The 17,579-nt window shown below is 27.4% G+C and overlaps 1 protein-coding gene and 2 long non-coding RNA genes across 6 annotated transcripts in view; 2 read left to right on the top strand and 1 right to left on the bottom strand.

The window, feature by feature from the left end:
* LOC118450134 (uncharacterized) overlaps nucleotides 1-17,579 on the top strand; it is a 110,422-nt gene that overhangs the window by 48,626 nt on the left and 44,217 nt on the right. The gene's annotated exons all lie outside the window — the stretch shown is intronic.
* LOC146872080 (uncharacterized) lies at nucleotides 2,959-12,074 on the bottom strand. 2 transcript variants are annotated; one of them, XR_014983659.1, is made up of 6 exons: nucleotides 11,711-12,074; nucleotides 11,181-11,474; nucleotides 10,575-10,704; nucleotides 3,863-4,181; nucleotides 3,328-3,369; nucleotides 2,959-3,259 (listed from the first exon to the last, which is right to left on the bottom strand). It is a non-coding gene; the product is annotated as an uncharacterized LOC146872080 (long non-coding RNA). The 2 variants fall into 2 exon arrangements; XR_014983660.1 differs by lacking the exons at nucleotides 2,959-3,259; nucleotides 3,328-3,369; nucleotides 3,863-4,181 and adding an exon at nucleotides 7,327-9,074 and having other exon boundaries at nucleotides 10,575-10,672.
* Nucleotides 14,344-16,354, top strand: LOC146872079 (uncharacterized). Of its 3 annotated transcripts, none has more exons than XR_014983655.1 (3): nucleotides 14,344-14,446; nucleotides 14,910-15,125; nucleotides 15,196-16,354. It is a non-coding gene; the product is annotated as an uncharacterized LOC146872079 (long non-coding RNA). The 3 variants fall into 3 exon arrangements; XR_014983654.1 differs by having other exon boundaries at nucleotides 14,347-14,521; nucleotides 14,904-15,125; XR_014983653.1 differs by having other exon boundaries at nucleotides 14,347-14,521; nucleotides 15,196-16,353.

The raw sequence follows: 17,579 nt of genomic DNA, 5'->3' as shown, positions 1-17,579 counted from the left end.
CAAGCTGTTAACAGTTCTGACATTTTCGATATGTATACGCAAAAACTATACAAACATTATTTGCATCCTATTTATCACGCATGGATTTAAATGTGTTTGAGACAATTAATTTTTAACGATATTACTAAATTATAGTATCAATCGAAGCCTATACTTAACTTATTTTAGTCCAACTCTATGTAATTCATAAAATTTAACTTTTCATAAAATAATGTTACTAAATTTTCATAATCCAACGAACGTATAATTACGATTTTCTAAATGCATACGTATATAAATTTTACCTACTTTCAGAATTATTTTCTATATGGCAGAATTGATGCACTTTCAAGAAAATTATGAAGATTTAAAACAAGTGTTCCTTCCTTCTTCTTACTTCAGATGCAAGTGTTGTTGGAACGAAGTTTATCTTCATAGCACTAAACTATTATACAAGTGAAAGAAGTATCCTTCTACTTTCAACTGTATAACTCACCATCTTTCTTTAATGTTGCTTTTTTTATGCATAATCGAAGGTCTGACGAAAGTAGTTCATGAATCATAACAAGGTAATAACTGACTTCAATTCTTAATACATCCAACGAAGGCATAAAAATTCGAAAAACGAGTGTCATTAGAAAGTGATTGTCAACGATAGAGAAATGGAGAAAGGAGCAAAACAACAAAGTTATATTTATTATTTTATATAAGATTGTAGAAGCGTTTAAATGTGATCGTTTAAGACATATACTCTTATGCTTAGGGGATACGAAAAATAAAGATTACAAACGAGATCATATCAGATAAAAACAATTCCCGACCATTGCTTGTGAACCTTCTGAAATGATTGATATTTCTTCCACCATAATTATTTATCATGCTATACTTTCTTTTTTATTCATTGCGAAGTGACAAAAATGCTTTTCAATTACCGTTTAATCGGATTTTAAATTATTTGTAAAATAAATCGACACGATCCCTCTTAGTGAGACGAGTGAAAGAGATTAGTGTACTTGAATCGTTTCGTTTGTCAAAATTTATTTGTAATAGATACAGATACATTTCATTTTATACTTATTTATAAAGAAACAATATTGATATGTAATAATTTATTTTATTTAATTAAAAGATGAGTAAGTATATTTAATTCTAGTGCAAGCTGATAACCTAACCACATATTTTTTATTACTTTGTTTATTTTTCGACGTTTAGCATAAAAATCTCTGTTAACAAAAAAAATGGCGATTATTTATAAACAACACTGTATTAGAGAATAATTGTCCTTGTCAAAAATGTGGACAGTTTAGTCGAGAAAAATAGATATGCGAATTTTTCCGGTTTTATGCGCGCCTGGAATTACTTATAGTAAATTTCTTCCGTATTTTTATATTAATTTTCGTGTACGTATCATAAAAAATCTTGAATAATATTAAATTCGTCAAGGTTTTAGCTTTGATCGAATGTAGAATATTGTTTCCAAATTTAATAATATTCTCTCTTCCGCATTTGCTTGCTTTTATTTTCTTCTTTGATCTTTATATTAAAAATATAAATAGTCATTAGTAAAAATATAAATATTTTATATCAAAGTATTACATTAATATTTAAAAAATTTTTTTATTACCAAATTATAATTGTAATAATTGTGATTTATAAATTTAATTGTTGTTTAAATTGTAATATATTAATTTAAATTTTTCATATTTATTTAAATTTTGATTATACAAAAATATTTAATATTTCAAAAATTATGAAAAATTTGTTACTATTTTAATTACCACGGACCATTTAAATTATCGGTTTAGCATTATCTCATTACAATTAGAGTGCAATCTTTTGCATCTATTTTTTTTTTATTTTGTTAAATTATGATAATAACTAAATAACTGAAAAATTATTTTGCATAACTGCAAAAAACTTAATATAAAAACTTAAAAAGTTTTTTTATACTTTTTCCAATGTAAATTTGGAATTTGTTGAATTATCATACAGGAATATGACTAAATCTTTATAACATATTTTATAATTATGAATTTTTAATGCAAATTTACATAAACTTAACTTAGTTTTAGAAGTATTTTCCGTTATGTACAATTAAAATTGACGAACATTCATCAAAGTTATAAACGTTTTTGTCTTGTGCTCATGCAATTTTTAGATGTTACACGAAAGAAGGGCATTCTTGCACTGAATTATAAAGTCTAGTAGAAATTGGTAGCCCTTTCCCTCTACCTTTCAAAACTTTAATTATCATTGTACACAAGAAATAACGAACGAAAACTCTACATTTCAAAATTAAATTTCGACGTATTGGTTAAATGTTTGGAATTTGTCTATAATCGATAAGAATGTTAAAAATCAAAGTACTCGAAGAAAAATAAAGTGAAGTGATGAAAATTTTCTATTCCATCATTTCGCTATAAATTCATATTTTGTCGCTTCTGTCCCACGTCCACCACTACTCTATTAAATAAACATGTTACGTTAAGGAAATCAAATTTTACAAATTCTTATTTATGTGAACCTGACGCATTTATTTTATCTACGTTAATCTTGTGCATGTTATGACTAATGAACTTTCGCTGATGAATTTTTGCTCGAAAAGAAAGGAACGACGTTATGCATTATTTAGTCTTTGTTATATCTTGCATGCTTTTTTTTGTTCTATTTTTTACTTATCGTCGTTAAATTCAATCACAAGGCATGGTATAGTATGAATAATAATCAGGTTCGATAAATTTCAAATCGACTCAAATATATAGGCAGATATTACCAATAAATATTTAGAAAAGAACAATGACGGATGATCGGCAGAAATTAAAGCTTATGTAATATATCTAATTTAGAATGACTTATTTCTTATATAGGTTGACTTTACACAGAAAACAAAGTAGTAAAATTACATAAATATATATATAGTAAATTATAAAGGTATATTTACATACATCGCATATTACTTATTATTCAACGGTCATAAATGTCATTTAGTAATATTAAGCCTAACGGTATAGGTAATTTGTAATGAAAAACTGTGATTTATTCCTGCCTCCTTATCATATCGTTTCATCAAGATCTATCAAATACGATAAATAATTGGTTCGTATATAGAGGAAAGCGTCAATTATTATTTAATTATTTTATTTCCCTTTGCTTTCTTTCACAACTATACTTCTGTTACGATGATCCGAACGTTACAAATAGTTTCGAAACAATAGTCCATCAGATGATAGAAGCACACGAACGATAATAAGTCTCATTGCTTGATGCATTCAATGAAATTCTGAAAATTTTTAAACTATCAATAATATACGGTCAATGAAGTAAAAATCCAAGATAAAAAGTGCTTACCGTTGATTTCAATGGAATAGTAGAATATATATTTTCTTATAGCTAGAAAATGTGTTGGAAAATTAGTGTCCTAAATCTTTCATAGAAATAAAGTTCTTTCATAACAGAAAAGAATAATTCACGATCTTTAGATATTTACTTGTAGCGACATTAAAAAGAATGGAGATTTCGTGTATAAATGTAGCTTTATGGATCATTGAGATATCGAGATTCAGCAAGCTACAATCGTACTTGATTGCGATTAGGTGATTTTTGAATGTTGATTGTTTTTTTCACAAAAAAAAAGAGGAAAATAACTAAAAAGTTGACAGAGTTGTAAATATTTTCTCTTTAACGTTCGTTATCATAAATAAGAGGAAAACAATTTTTTGCGACTTTTTACACGTTAAACATATGTTAGACCAAAACTATTTCTCAAGTTTCTTTATCTTATATATCAATTATGCTATTTAGTAGAAACAGATAATATGAAAGTTTTTTAAATGAAAAATGAAATAATAATTTATTAATCTCTTTAATAGATATAATAACTCACCGAATGTTCGATTAATTCTTTCGTACGTTATAGCATACGTTTCTCTTTCCTTGTACATATCAGAAGATAAATCCAAATGATGCCGGAATATTTTCTTAACAATATCTCTCCCAATAATTTCCCTATAAATTCTGTTTCGTCAAACATAAAAATATTTTGACATTCGTAAAATTTTTGAATTGGCGTGAACTTGTTAGAATTCCGACAGATTCCATATCTGAAGGAGCATACTCAGTTTTCGTAACATCTCTCAAAGAACTTTTCTCTATGGCTATTTTTTGTTCATCTTCTCTTATCATATTTACTTTTCCAAATCGATCTGCAAACATAAACATAAACGTAAACGTAAAAAATCTTCTCTATTTCTCTATCGTATTCATTGATTTTAATCATCTAAACGATAACGGAAAGAAGCTTCAAGTGTCTCTTGAAAAGAAGGCAATCGAACGATTATCATTCACATTTTTTATTCTAATGTGTTTGCTTTTTTTATTATAATATTCATGCGACGATACGATCATTATTGATTCCGATTATTAAAACATATTCATAGCATCAATTACGCTTCTTAATTACTCATCGAAAATATTTTAAAACAGTGTTTCATTATGATTGAAAATGATTGATGATCGGAGCTTTTAATTCGAGAGGAAAAAATAAGAAACAAAACCATATATACAAAGGTGCAACATCTTCGAATACATCTATTTCGAGTACATCTATTTATATACCACTATTTATATACCACTTATTTTAATTGCTTCATTACGGCATATATTTAATTAGTTTTTATCTGTTACAAGATAAGAAAAGTAATTTATTATTGTAAATTCACCGTTCACCTTACTTCATAATAATTCGATATAAATTGACACGATATGTCTTAACGAAGCGAATAAAAGTCAATGATGAGCTTTGTTTCGTTCGTCGAAATCTATATTAGGTGCATATGTTATTTTACACTTAATTATAAACTAATAAAACGATTGTTTTAGAGGGATGTGATCAATGTCGGACTCTTACCCCTATGTTGAATCACCAATTTATTTTCTTCAATATATAAATATACTGGGTTGTTCGGAAAGTAATTTCGTTTTTCCCCGACAAAGGATTTAAATGTGCTTTTTATTGCACCCTACTTCACACTTAAGCCGTATAATCATTAAAAATCAGAAAGCTGATATGGCAAGGCTTGTGTGTGAAAAAGTCCAATTGATTCTACGCAGTAGTTTTTGGTTGGTGCCCTTTTAAATATGGAGAGCAATAAGCAGTATTTTCGTCATATTTCACTTTTTTATTATAGAAAAGTTAAAAATGCTGTTCAAGCCAGAAAGAAATTAACCGATGTGTATGGAGAAGATGTGTCGACAGTACGCCAGTGCCAGAACTGGTTTGCAAAATTTCGATGTCGTCAATTTTGATGTCGAAGATGCACTACGTTCTGGAAGGTCGGTTGAAGCAGATAAAGACACGATAAAGGCATTAGTTGATGCAAACCAGCGAATAACAATACGTGAGATTGGTAAGAGATTAAATTTATCAAATTCAACTGTTTATGATCACTTGAAAGACCTGAGTTTAACCTTGAAGCTCGATATATGGGTTCCCCATGTTCTCACGAAGAGAAATTTGTGTCGTCGTGTTAACGTCTGTGATTCGCTTCTAAAACGTCACGAAAATAATAACAATTTTTGAAGCGCATCATTACTGGAAACGAAAAATGGGTTGTATATAACAATGTCAAATGCAAGAGATCATGGAGCAAAAAAGATGAACCGGCTCAAAGCATTTCCAAAGCCAATATCCATAAAAAATGGTGATACTGTCTGTTTGGTGGGATTTTAAAGGAATCATCTTTTTATGATTTTAACGGATAACACAACAATTAATTCGGAAGTCTACTGTTATCAGCTGAATGATGGACAACAGAAAAGGTGTAGCGTTTCACCAAGATAATGCGAGACCTCATACAAGTTTGATCACTCACCAAAACCTTTTACAGCTTGAATGGGATACAATGCCACACCTATCATATTCTTCAGATCTGGCACTATTGGATTATTATTTGTTTCGCTCACTGCAAAATTTTTTACACGGTGAAACCTTCACTTCAAATGAGGAGGTCAAAAGCCAGCTCGATCAGTTTTTCTCATTATGCTACTACCAGAAAGATGGCAAAAGGTATTGGACTAGAATGGCCAATATATAATTTAATAAAATATTTGTTCATTATACGAAAATTGTCTTTTATCTTCACAAAAAAAAAAAAACGAAATTTCTTTCCGAATAACCCATTATTCATAAGTGTAACAATTAATTCACAACAACATTCACAAATGAAACTACGAAATCACGGTCACTTATTTCTTATTAGTGAATTATACGTTGATTTCTAAACTGGCAATTATTCGTCTTTTACTTGTTATTTGTAAAAATAATAATAGAAGTAAAAAATCTATATGCTTTTTTAACTCTTTCTTAAAGGTAATAATAAAGAGCGATATGTTTCTTAAAGAATTCTCTTTCGTCGAACCGAATTTCTAGGCGTCACAAAATTGGAACGTTTTTCACCGATTATTTTGATACGGTCAAACTATTTCCTTTAATTTTAATATTATAGACGATAGACAACAATAAGAAGAATCGGAAATTCGTGGTCTGATGAATCGATGGTAAGGAAAATAGAAACATTGAAAAAAATAAAAATTATATGGATGAAAGATGCTAAAACATTTAAATTAGCTAATTTGTGTTAACCCAATAAAAAATACAGAGGAAAATAAATATATATGTGACATTTACAAACAAAACTAATGAAGTTTTGAAATTTAACTTTATTATATTTAATTTTCTAACTATTTTTATGTTTCAAAATAAATCATTCTACTACATAACCAAAGTGTATTTCAATTTTCTACATATCAAAAAAAGGAAAAATACATAAATGAATTAATTAGTCAGTCTTAATCTGTAAGAATTAGAATGTCCTCATATTGACAACTTTTTCTAAAATATCTTCCTTGACATTTCTTCCTAAATTCAAAATTGCTTTGCTTCGTAATTTTTTACACGAATTTTGTTCTGCTGGTTTTTAGATAAATAATTAGAGAATCCTTTGCAATTAACAACTTAATATTAACATTAACATCGAGAAAGTTATTAAAAAGAAACTCGTTAATAATATCCTAAATTCTTTCAACTAGAATATTTCTTTAATTTTCTTTCAGTTCAAATGGAAAAAAAATATTTATTACAATAACTCCGGAATAAGCATTAATTAATTGGTTTTCGTCTCGTACCTTCGTATAATTCATTAATCTTTTTAATTATTTAAAATTTTCATATAATACTTTGTTTAAATTTTCGTAAAAGAATTTTATTAAATTTTTATAACGTATCTTATAATAATTTTTTTTTTAATGTATACCTATATAAATTTTTCATACATTCAGAATTATTTTCCGTATTGCGAGAATTAAAACAGACCGATATAGCTATCAGTAAAATGTTGAATGTTAGAAGTAAAATTCTTTCCTTATTTTTATGTTAGTTACAAGAAATTGATCGAATGAAGCTCACTTTCGAACTGAAACATAAAATCAACCAAAAGCAATTAATCTTTTTCCCCGGCACAATTCAATACTCAAATCTTTCATTTCTTCGACAATTTTGCATTTTTGCGCATATTAACAGGCGATAAGAGGTTTCAATGCTTAATGCATCCTATAAAACCTTGAAAATTCGAAAAATAAGTATCATTTAAAAGTGTCTGTCAATGATAAATGAATAACGAAGGAAGAAGATCAGAAAAAAAATATCTTTGTCATTTTTATACATGTTTGTAGAAACGTTTCAATGACATCCTTTATGACATGTATTATATTCTTATCATTAGAAGATACGTTTGATAGGAAGTACTTATGTATTACGAATGAGATTGTTTACATCGCGTATGAATTTCTTATGACTTAGAATCGTTAACTTTCTTGTCAGTTTGTTTTTCATTTTTTATTCGTCTTATTTACCATTTATTACCTATTATTTATAAAATTTCATTCAACTACAGAAAAATTACCACATAGGTCCGACATTTTGTGAATTTTCAATAAGCACGAAAGAAAAGGAATAAAAGAGATTGAATGTCAATGATGGCGAATAAAAATTGATTCTCATTTATTTTATTAAATAAAATATAGAGAAAACATAGACGATTATGACATGCGTACAGTGTACCATTTTGTATTCGTTTCTCTACCGTTCAATTCGTTTGATCCTCTAGCTTTTCGATATTTTGACGATAGTGCTTATCACACAGGTGAAATCAAATAGATTATATGTTAGTAGGATCGAATCTAACTGCATAATTTCGATTGTTCCACAAATATTTCAATAATAAAAAATAATACTTTTAAATCGTGAACTTTCAGAAACCGAGGAACTTATCGATTATAATAAATGTTAATAAACATAGAAAGTAAGCGCAGAAAAAAGTTTAACTGGCCGATATTTCGTCGTCCTAACGCTACAATATCAAATAGGTTTTTTTTTCTCGGCATCAATATCTTTCAATTTGTCTTATGATGAAATGTAATTGCAAATGGAAATATTTTCATTGGATCTAAAAGATAATCTAATTCGAGTAAGCACGTAATGATTTAATTTTTTCTATAAATCTTTATTTGAGAGCAAAATTTGACGCTATCTTCGATTATTAATGCATTATGAATCCATTGTTAGGCATATCTGGAAGTATTATGTTCACTTATCGATTCATTGCAATAACAAGTTCGTATTATTTCGTAACAAGGAACATTTATTATTTTATTCTACAAAGATTACGTTATATTACAACAAGCACCAAAATTAATATTCTAATTCGAATGAAGGTCCGCTGCCACCTATTTTTATGATATTTTCATTAACTGATTTTGTATTCGGTCATATTATCGCAAGTATTCTAAAATGTATTTTTAATTAAAAATTATTTTTCATTTTAATAAATTTTTAATCAATATATCTGTAAAGTTGGTATAAACGTGCAAACGACACTTCAAGATAAACGTATTGCGGTATAATCTCGAATAATTCGTCAAGTTATTTCTCGTTCATATAATTCATCAAATCTATCAACTTATCTGCATCCATTGGTGCATCCATCATGAAATTTCTCATCGATCGGATTGTTGAGATTGATTGATGGCTGAGATTGAAGCTGTGGATTGAAAAACAAAATTCTGAAATATTATTAGAAAATTCTGAAATATTATTGAGAACATTTGGTAGGTTCAAATGTTTTATTGAAAAATTATGATTGTGATATATATATGATATATATGCAAAGTATCCGAATGAATCTGTTAGAAAGTAATAATCTCTTTTACTTTTAATGATAAAAGAAAATGTCGAATAAACGAATCGTTTGATTCGAAGGGCATACATTGCAATTTGAGAATGTATTTTTCTCAAGATCGTTCTAAAATCAAGAGATTTTATAATGTTCGACGTTTTTTTTGCATAGCACATATTCCGCCACCGCAACATAATAGCTAAGGTAAATCGGACGAGTTATGATACTATGACCTATAGATGAATTTGAGTGAAAACAAAATTACATAATTTGAGCAATTTATGGAAGTAATGAAATCACAATGATATAAAAATTAATGTTAAAAATTTATAACAAAAGTAAAATATTATTTATCGATTATTTTTCGAAATGTTCGATATGTTACGAAAACAGATTGATAACATCCAGGATGATTCGATGAAGGAATCTTCGTTGATATTCCCGTACAATAGTTAGAGCAGTTTCATTAATAAAATCATAAATAAAATATGTATTGGCATATTAATGATTTAAAAACTTACGCGGTATATTGATATACCATATACATTATGATTACTGATTTCAACAGAATTAATTTCTATTAATCTCTAATTAATTACATTAATCTCTTCAATGATCTCAAGTAATAAACATAGCATTTGTAAAGAGATTAGATAACTACCGTCAATCTATTAATATAATATAAATTATATAAAACGAAAACTAGTTCGTTGTTGTTTCCCGTTATTGTTATATGTTTATAAAGAAGCATTTTTGAGCCTATATTTACGTGACATTTTTCTTTTATTTGAATTCGTAGAATAAACTGGCATCGTCATGTGGAAAAAAGTGAGGACATTATATACACGAACATATTGTTTTTGTTTATTTCTGTTCATTTCGTTCTCTGGAATGAAATGGACCAATCACTTTCTAATAACGAAATCTTCTATTATACAGTATTCATACAGTAATCGGTGATCGTAATAACCATCATAAATATCTTTCTATAATTGTAATTAATCGTTACTATGTGGTCATATGAATATAAAACTAAAAAAGCAAAGAAATCTGACTGAAAAGTATATAGAAGATAATCCGATTTTTGATATTGATCCTTTTAAAAGGCAATGGAAATTTAACGCGTTAGCGGACGAATAAAAATCGTAGAAAAGTAAAGATAAAGAAAGGATCAAAATCAATGTGTATGATGAAAACGTTTTTAAAATTGCTCGAAATTCCCTGGATTCGATAATTTTCTTTTTCACGTAATCAAATAGCCATTGATTTAAAGACTCCTAGTAATCAATCATCATAATTTTTCTGGATTTCTTGTCCAGCATTTGTCTGAACAACAATATGGACATAAGTTTTCGATTCGAATACCTTTATATGTCATTGTATTCTGGATTTCTCTTTTGGCCAGGCATCGTGCGGTGTCATCTTCTCAGGATCATCGTATTCCATTTGGTTAAGCGAGTAAACTGCAATGTATACCGGTTCCGGATATAATATCCTGGGCAGATTTTATTGTTCTGTTTGATGCCACTAATCATTATTTCTCCGTTTCGTAAAATTTAAACAAAATTTTCTTCGAAATTAACTAAGAAACATTTCGATTACCAATTGAAAATACCAATTGAATATTAGATTTTGTTTAATTTCGTACTAAGAGTTATATTATTTACTCGTACATTGTCCCATATTTATTATTAATGAACTTTTTAATTCTAATTATCGAAAAACAGCAAACTTGTGTGATAACACGAATTCTTACCAAAAGATAATTAGTCTTAATTCAAAAAATCATTCAAGGCTGTGCAAAATTTACCGAGACCCAATATTATTGATAACTCTAGTATCTATCTATGATTGATACCGTCAGTGATAACAAAAGCGTTAATCGATTCGTCATCTATCAGTTTATAATCCTTTTTTCTTATTATTTCCCGAAATTATTTGATTATTTGCACATAAAGAATTTATTTTTACCTGTTCGTATCATAACTTTCTTCTTTGCCTTCCATTTTCAGTTTTTGTTTTCTTCCGTCATTTCACTTGTCGTTGTCGCTGACTAGGTACATGTCTCTTTCATTTCTTACACCATCCGATCCTTTTATGAATTTATCTTGGAATCTTTTGATCGTTTGATCACCTACTGGAATGCTATCACCTGTTATTTGTGTTATATCGTTGGCAAATTGTCTTCAAAATCATAACAAGATCTACAAGTTCAATAATTTTCTTCCTCAGATCTCTCTCGTTTGATGTGACCTCTCTTTGACCCTTAACACGTGAAACATAACAGAATGAAACTTCTTCATTAGCGTCAACTTATATGAGTTTATTTTCATTTCATAAATAAAACAATTATTTTTTTTTTCCATAATTCACATACATTTAAGTTCCTAATCAAATATTCTAATGTGCGTTAGACGATTGAAGACAAAATAAGACACACGATACGCACGTTTTTTTGTATCCATTACCTCACCTTTTGATTTTCCGGATCGTTAGCTTACCTTTGAATTTCAACCATCAGATCTTCAATTCCATATTCAGAAATAGTTTTCTGATGAAATTTCCAAAATAGAAAATCATTCCTGTTAAATTGATCCCGTTCTTCGCGAGATATCATCTTTGACTATTTTGTAAATGATTCCTGCACGTGTCTTTTCTTTCTGCTGATTTAACTCGCGAAATTAATGTGTATTTTGTTACTTATGTGACAAAAATATTGATCCAATAATCTGTCACGAATATTGAAGAAGGAAATGATAACTTTATATACATCGATTAAAGAAATAAATCATATAATTAAACGGATAAGAAAACAATATTTATAAGAACGCAGAAATACGTGGTTGAATATATTCGTACGATTACTCACGCCTAATATCATTACACTCACAGATGTCACTCGCATACGGCGCGTTAATAAAAAGATATTTAAATAATAGCCAAGTTTTTAACGCTTCCAGTTTTGTTAGCACGAATTTTTGTTTTATCAATAACTAGTGGTCACGATAATTGGTTTCAATGACCACTAATGGCTTAATGTGCGCTTTCTAATTACCGAAAGGCTTACAAGAGGAGCAATTAGAATTCCGAAATCATATAGTCACAATCAAGAATGGTTGTATATCGTCGATTTTCGATATCTCAATAAAATAATTTAAATTTGAAAAAGAAATCGACGAAAGCTATCAATTGTTCGAGGTCTCTAGAATGCAATAAACTTATCAAAGGAAACGCGTAAATTGAAGGTACCATCTTTATCCTATATCTGTTTTAATGACTTGTCAAGATATTTTAATGAAATGTCTGATTTTATTAAACGTTCATTATTTTTGAGGTAGAAAAGTTTTGTCCTTGCTTCAACAGCTTATTGTTTTCTTATTTTGATCGAGAAATTTTATGATTTATCGATAAGTTGATTAATTTGATGGAGTACATAATCGAAAAACACTTCTACGATATTAAACTGCGGTACGTTTATTTTTCCGAGTATCGAACGTCTATATTAGTTTCACATTCATTTATAAAAAATATTAATTGAATAGATTTTATGTATCGGTTGATAAGATATAGAATTTTTGGATTTTAGATTACTTTGAATATATTTACTTATTTACGAAATCAATTGCTGAAAATCTTGTAAATATGCATGTTGACTCAATAACATAATAACAAATATTTCAATATTTCGTCCAGAAATAGGTCGTTTAAGATAATAACGTAAGCCTTGTAGAACAAGACAACAAATATTCTACATTTAATTAGTGTAATATTTCTAGTAATATCAACGGATCGAGAATTTATTTGAGAATGAGTATGGACTAATAGGAATTACAGTTGTTCTAATGAGATTAATGCGAATTCAATATTGTTATGTATATCGTAATGTATAAAATATTCTCTTAAAGGAGACTCATTTATATATGTGCAATAAATGGAACGATTTGCCGAAAACTGGATTCTCTCTTCCATCCTTAGTCACGAATAAGATGTAACTCATTTCTTAAAAATTAAACATGATTCGATAGATTTATTGGAAAATTTTTCATTTAATACTTAAGAAAATATATACGTATTAAGGAAACGCAACGAAATATTAATTTGAAAATAATAAATAAAATTGAATATTGTTGAATTATAATATAAATATATCTAATCCCGATACATACCGTTAATAATTTCTCGGTCAATAGTTTTCCTATAAATCCTCTTTCACTGTGAGTATTTCAAAAATACTCTGACGTAGAACTTTCGAATTGGCGAGGGCGTGTGAACGTTCTCGACAAATAATTCCAAGTCCATAACGTAATATTTCGTTTACTTGACATCTCTCGAAACATTTTTACCTTTCCAATCGATTTGTAAATCTAAACGTAAATATGAACTTAAAGATCCTTATTATTTCTCTATCGTACTAGTTCTTTTTACTTTTCGAGTTCTTTCAACCATTCTTAAGAATTAGATTAATATTTCAAACAGATTTAGAATTATAAAACTTCAGATATTTGAAAAATAATTATAAACTACTATTTTACTTTTATTTGCTAAACTTTACATATAGGCAAAGCATTCTTTCTTTATTTTGTACTATTCTTATTCTTATTTAAGAAAGATGTACTACTACGTTAACCGCTCTCAGTTTTGTATTTTTAAAAAGATATCGATATCAAAGATTACTTAATAAAACGTACTTTGAAGATAAAATTGATAATTATTTTAAAAAATCAAGATCAATGAAGAGAGCGTCTATAGATTATAAAGCCTATAAGTTACCAAATTGGACTGAAAAAAGTTTTTTGTCCAAATAAAAATATAAGATATAAACCCAAAATATAAAAATATATATAATCATAAATATCACAAATATAAAAATTATAGAAATAACAACATAAAATTATTTTTTTAATTTATTTATTTTATGTTATTCATTCAACTACGATCTCGAAAATATCCCTTTATATTGTGCGTAAGTACGACAGAAATTATCGATCGGGTACATAAATGTGATTAATACAAAGTGTCAATAAATCAGGAAGTTCTACTTCTAAAGATTGTAAAAAATTATAAAATCGGATTATGAAAAGCAAATATGAATCGAACATCCCGCGAAAATTAGAATAATACAAGAGCGCCACCATGGTAAGAGTACGAGTTACTACAGCAATATCGCTTAAGTCAGTTGTTTTATTTTTTCTGCTAAGTAGAAAGGCTTAAACAGAATGAAGAAAATAATCTAAAAGGCAGCAATATATTATCACATTATTATAAATGTTTTAAGGATTCAAGCAAATATTAATAATCATAAATTTATCCACGTTTATATTTTTCTAACCTCTTAAGTTTTATATCTATTGATTATTATAGAATCTATGCATGAACTATAATATATATTAATTAATAAGTAAAGTAGTTTGTGTTATAAAATATAAATTGAAATTAGAATCACTAAATACAATTTTTAAATACTTTTTCAAAATGAAGAACAAGTCAACACGTCATAAAGACAGAGATACATTTCAGATATTATTCAAAAATAAATGTGATTTTCCATAATATTATATGTTATTTAATATTGTTTTCTATTTTTTAATTATATTTTTAATTATAATATTTTTTAATTTTATATTTTATATTATAATTCAAATGATTTTCTAAAAGAGTCAACAGAATAGATATTAATGTCTTTCATTGTATAAGTTACAGACGTCAGGACAAGGATGAAATCAAAACCTATTTTCATGAAATGAAAAATGGCTTCAAAAATGAAATCTCCTGAATCTAAGAGAGAGTTATTGGAATTTAAAAAGACAAATAAAAGAATTTGTTATATCAATTGCTTAGTAAGAAGTGTTATGTCATTGATTCATTTTTAGAATATTTAGACAAGCGAGATGTTCTATTTCTACAGCTAATATTGGAGTAAGTATTTTAAATGACATACTAAATATATCTATTTTAATTATATTTGCACAACAATTTTATGTTTTAGATAAATAGCGACAAATCTATGAAAGGATTTTTATCAATTTTTACAAGGTATAATGGATATTTTGATTAAAAAATATAAAAGAAATAGAATACACATTCATGACTTGCCAACTAATTCAAATATCTGTGGCGATATTAATTCTAAAATGTAAAAACTCTTCTTTTACTCGATCCAATCATTTTATATTAATAGTATTGGTACAGAAAGTTCTGTCTTCATTGTCAAAATTAATTAAGAGTTACTGCGATACTTTCTACGTCTATTGACAAGGTCACCATAAATGCGGTAAAGTGGTACGACAATAAGGCCGTTCAGTTGATGAGCACGTTTTGCGAAGTTGAACCAGTAGACATAGTGAAAAGGTGGGACAAAAAAATAAACAGAATGATCGATGTATAACGAACAAATATAGTGAAAACATACAACTAACACGTGGGTGGAGTAGATTTGGTTGATTCGTTGATAGCGTTGTATCGAATTTAAGAATATATAAGAATAAAAATTCGATCAAAGAAGTGGTACCATTGCATTATGTTTTACCTCTTAGATTTTACGGTGGTCAATGCTTGACTCTTATATAAGCGAGATTGCTCATCGCATTCTGTAAGCCCCGGTCGTCAGTATAGTTTATTGAAATTTAAAACTGACATTGCATCTTGTTTATGTCAGGAACACAAAGGAACCCAGTAAAAAAGGGGGAGTCCTACTTCAAATGAGGTATATAAAAAATTGCAAAATAAACGAAGAAAAAGACCAAATATAACGCTACCTGTAGAAGACGTGCGAAAAGATGAAGTGGTACATTGGCCAATTTTTTCGGATAACAGAGGACGTTGCAGTATGTAAGACCGGATGTAAAGGAGTTCCGAAAATTAAATGTTCCAAATGTAATATTTATTTATGTTTAACGCCAAGTGCCAACTGTTGTGTGGAATTCCACGCTTAAGCTTTCAAACACAAAATTGCGAACATTATAGGCCGTTGTGACCTGAAAGTCACATAGTGAATATACTGCAATAAAATTGTTTAAACAGAAATTTTTTTTTTCATTTGCATATATAGGTTTATAATTGCTGATTTTTCTTTCCCCCAATTTTTTTGGATTTATAACAAAAATTCGGCCCACCGAGGGTTAATTCACTGAAATTTTTTTATTTTATATCAAGTTAATGACTTTTTTTATAATATATATTGTTCTAATTTGTTTTTCGACTCGCAATTACTTTTATAACCGATTGCTTATAATAAATTCCTTATCTTAATATAATTATATCGTTTCAATTCGTCATTTTTATAAATATTTAAAAATTGTATATACGTTTTTATATTATAGTATTTTATATAATTTTTTTTTCTATATCATTTGATCATATATATATTTTACATTATTAGTATTTTAGACTTATAATAAATTGTTCGATATATTAATTTCTATATTCAAGTTAAAGCATTGGAATCGAATAAATGTTTAATGATAAACGATAAATAATAATGAAAGTGTTGTATCTTTGTAGATATGTGCCAGATAATTTCTTTTGAATTAGCTTATTGCTAATCATAAATAAACATCCTTTCTGTATTCTTTATTTTTCACGTAACATTGCCATTATTTTCTTAATATAATTTTAAGTAAAATATACGGTTCTTACAGCTTGTTTTGTAGCTATAATAAATATGATGAAAGTATTGGTAGAAAATGAAATAGTTTACAACGATCAAACCAGAATATGCTAATTACATAAGAACGATTTTAGTAAATTATTTTTATTTTACGATAATTTATTTTTTAAGTTAATAGATTCTTACGGTTTTTGATTTATTATTTTATAAGATTAGTTAATTTCTATAATCGTTATTGTATATAAAATAGAAAATTCATATTTATTTATATTCGTTATGAATTATAATATTTACATAATTAGTTTGAAAAACTAATAACAAATCTTAATTATTTAATTTTTTTTAACATTTTCAATTACTTAATATTCTTAATAAGGAAACTGTATATTATGTTTTTTATATTAATTTAAAGCAAATAATGTGTTTTACATAGCAAGTGTACTTTGTACATTATTACACGTAATTATATGTCATTATAGATTAATAATATTTTATTTAGGTTTACTATTATAGGATAAAAGTTTTTTTTAATATTTTTAAGTAATTTTAAATCAAATCTGATCTCAGGAAAAGACTGTGTCAAGTTTGCATCAGCATTGTATAATATGAAAGTTGATTAATCCCTGATATACTTACATATGAGACCTGACACGACACTAACGCGTGTTTACTCAACATCATAATGTTTTATGGCAAACTATTGTAAAGATTCGATGTTAAACTCTGAATTTTAATTTAAAAGTAAATAGAAATAAACTTTTTAA

Source organism: Vespa mandarinia, unplaced genomic scaffold (genome assembly GCF_050613455.1).
Source record: "Vespa mandarinia isolate Hongniang unplaced genomic scaffold, ASM5061345v1 scaffold_57, whole genome shotgun sequence".
NCBI lineage: Eukaryota > Metazoa > Arthropoda > Insecta > Hymenoptera > Vespidae > Vespa > Vespa mandarinia.
The sequence above is the reverse complement of the archived record's forward strand: the minus strand, read 5'-3'. Positions and strand labels throughout refer to the sequence as shown.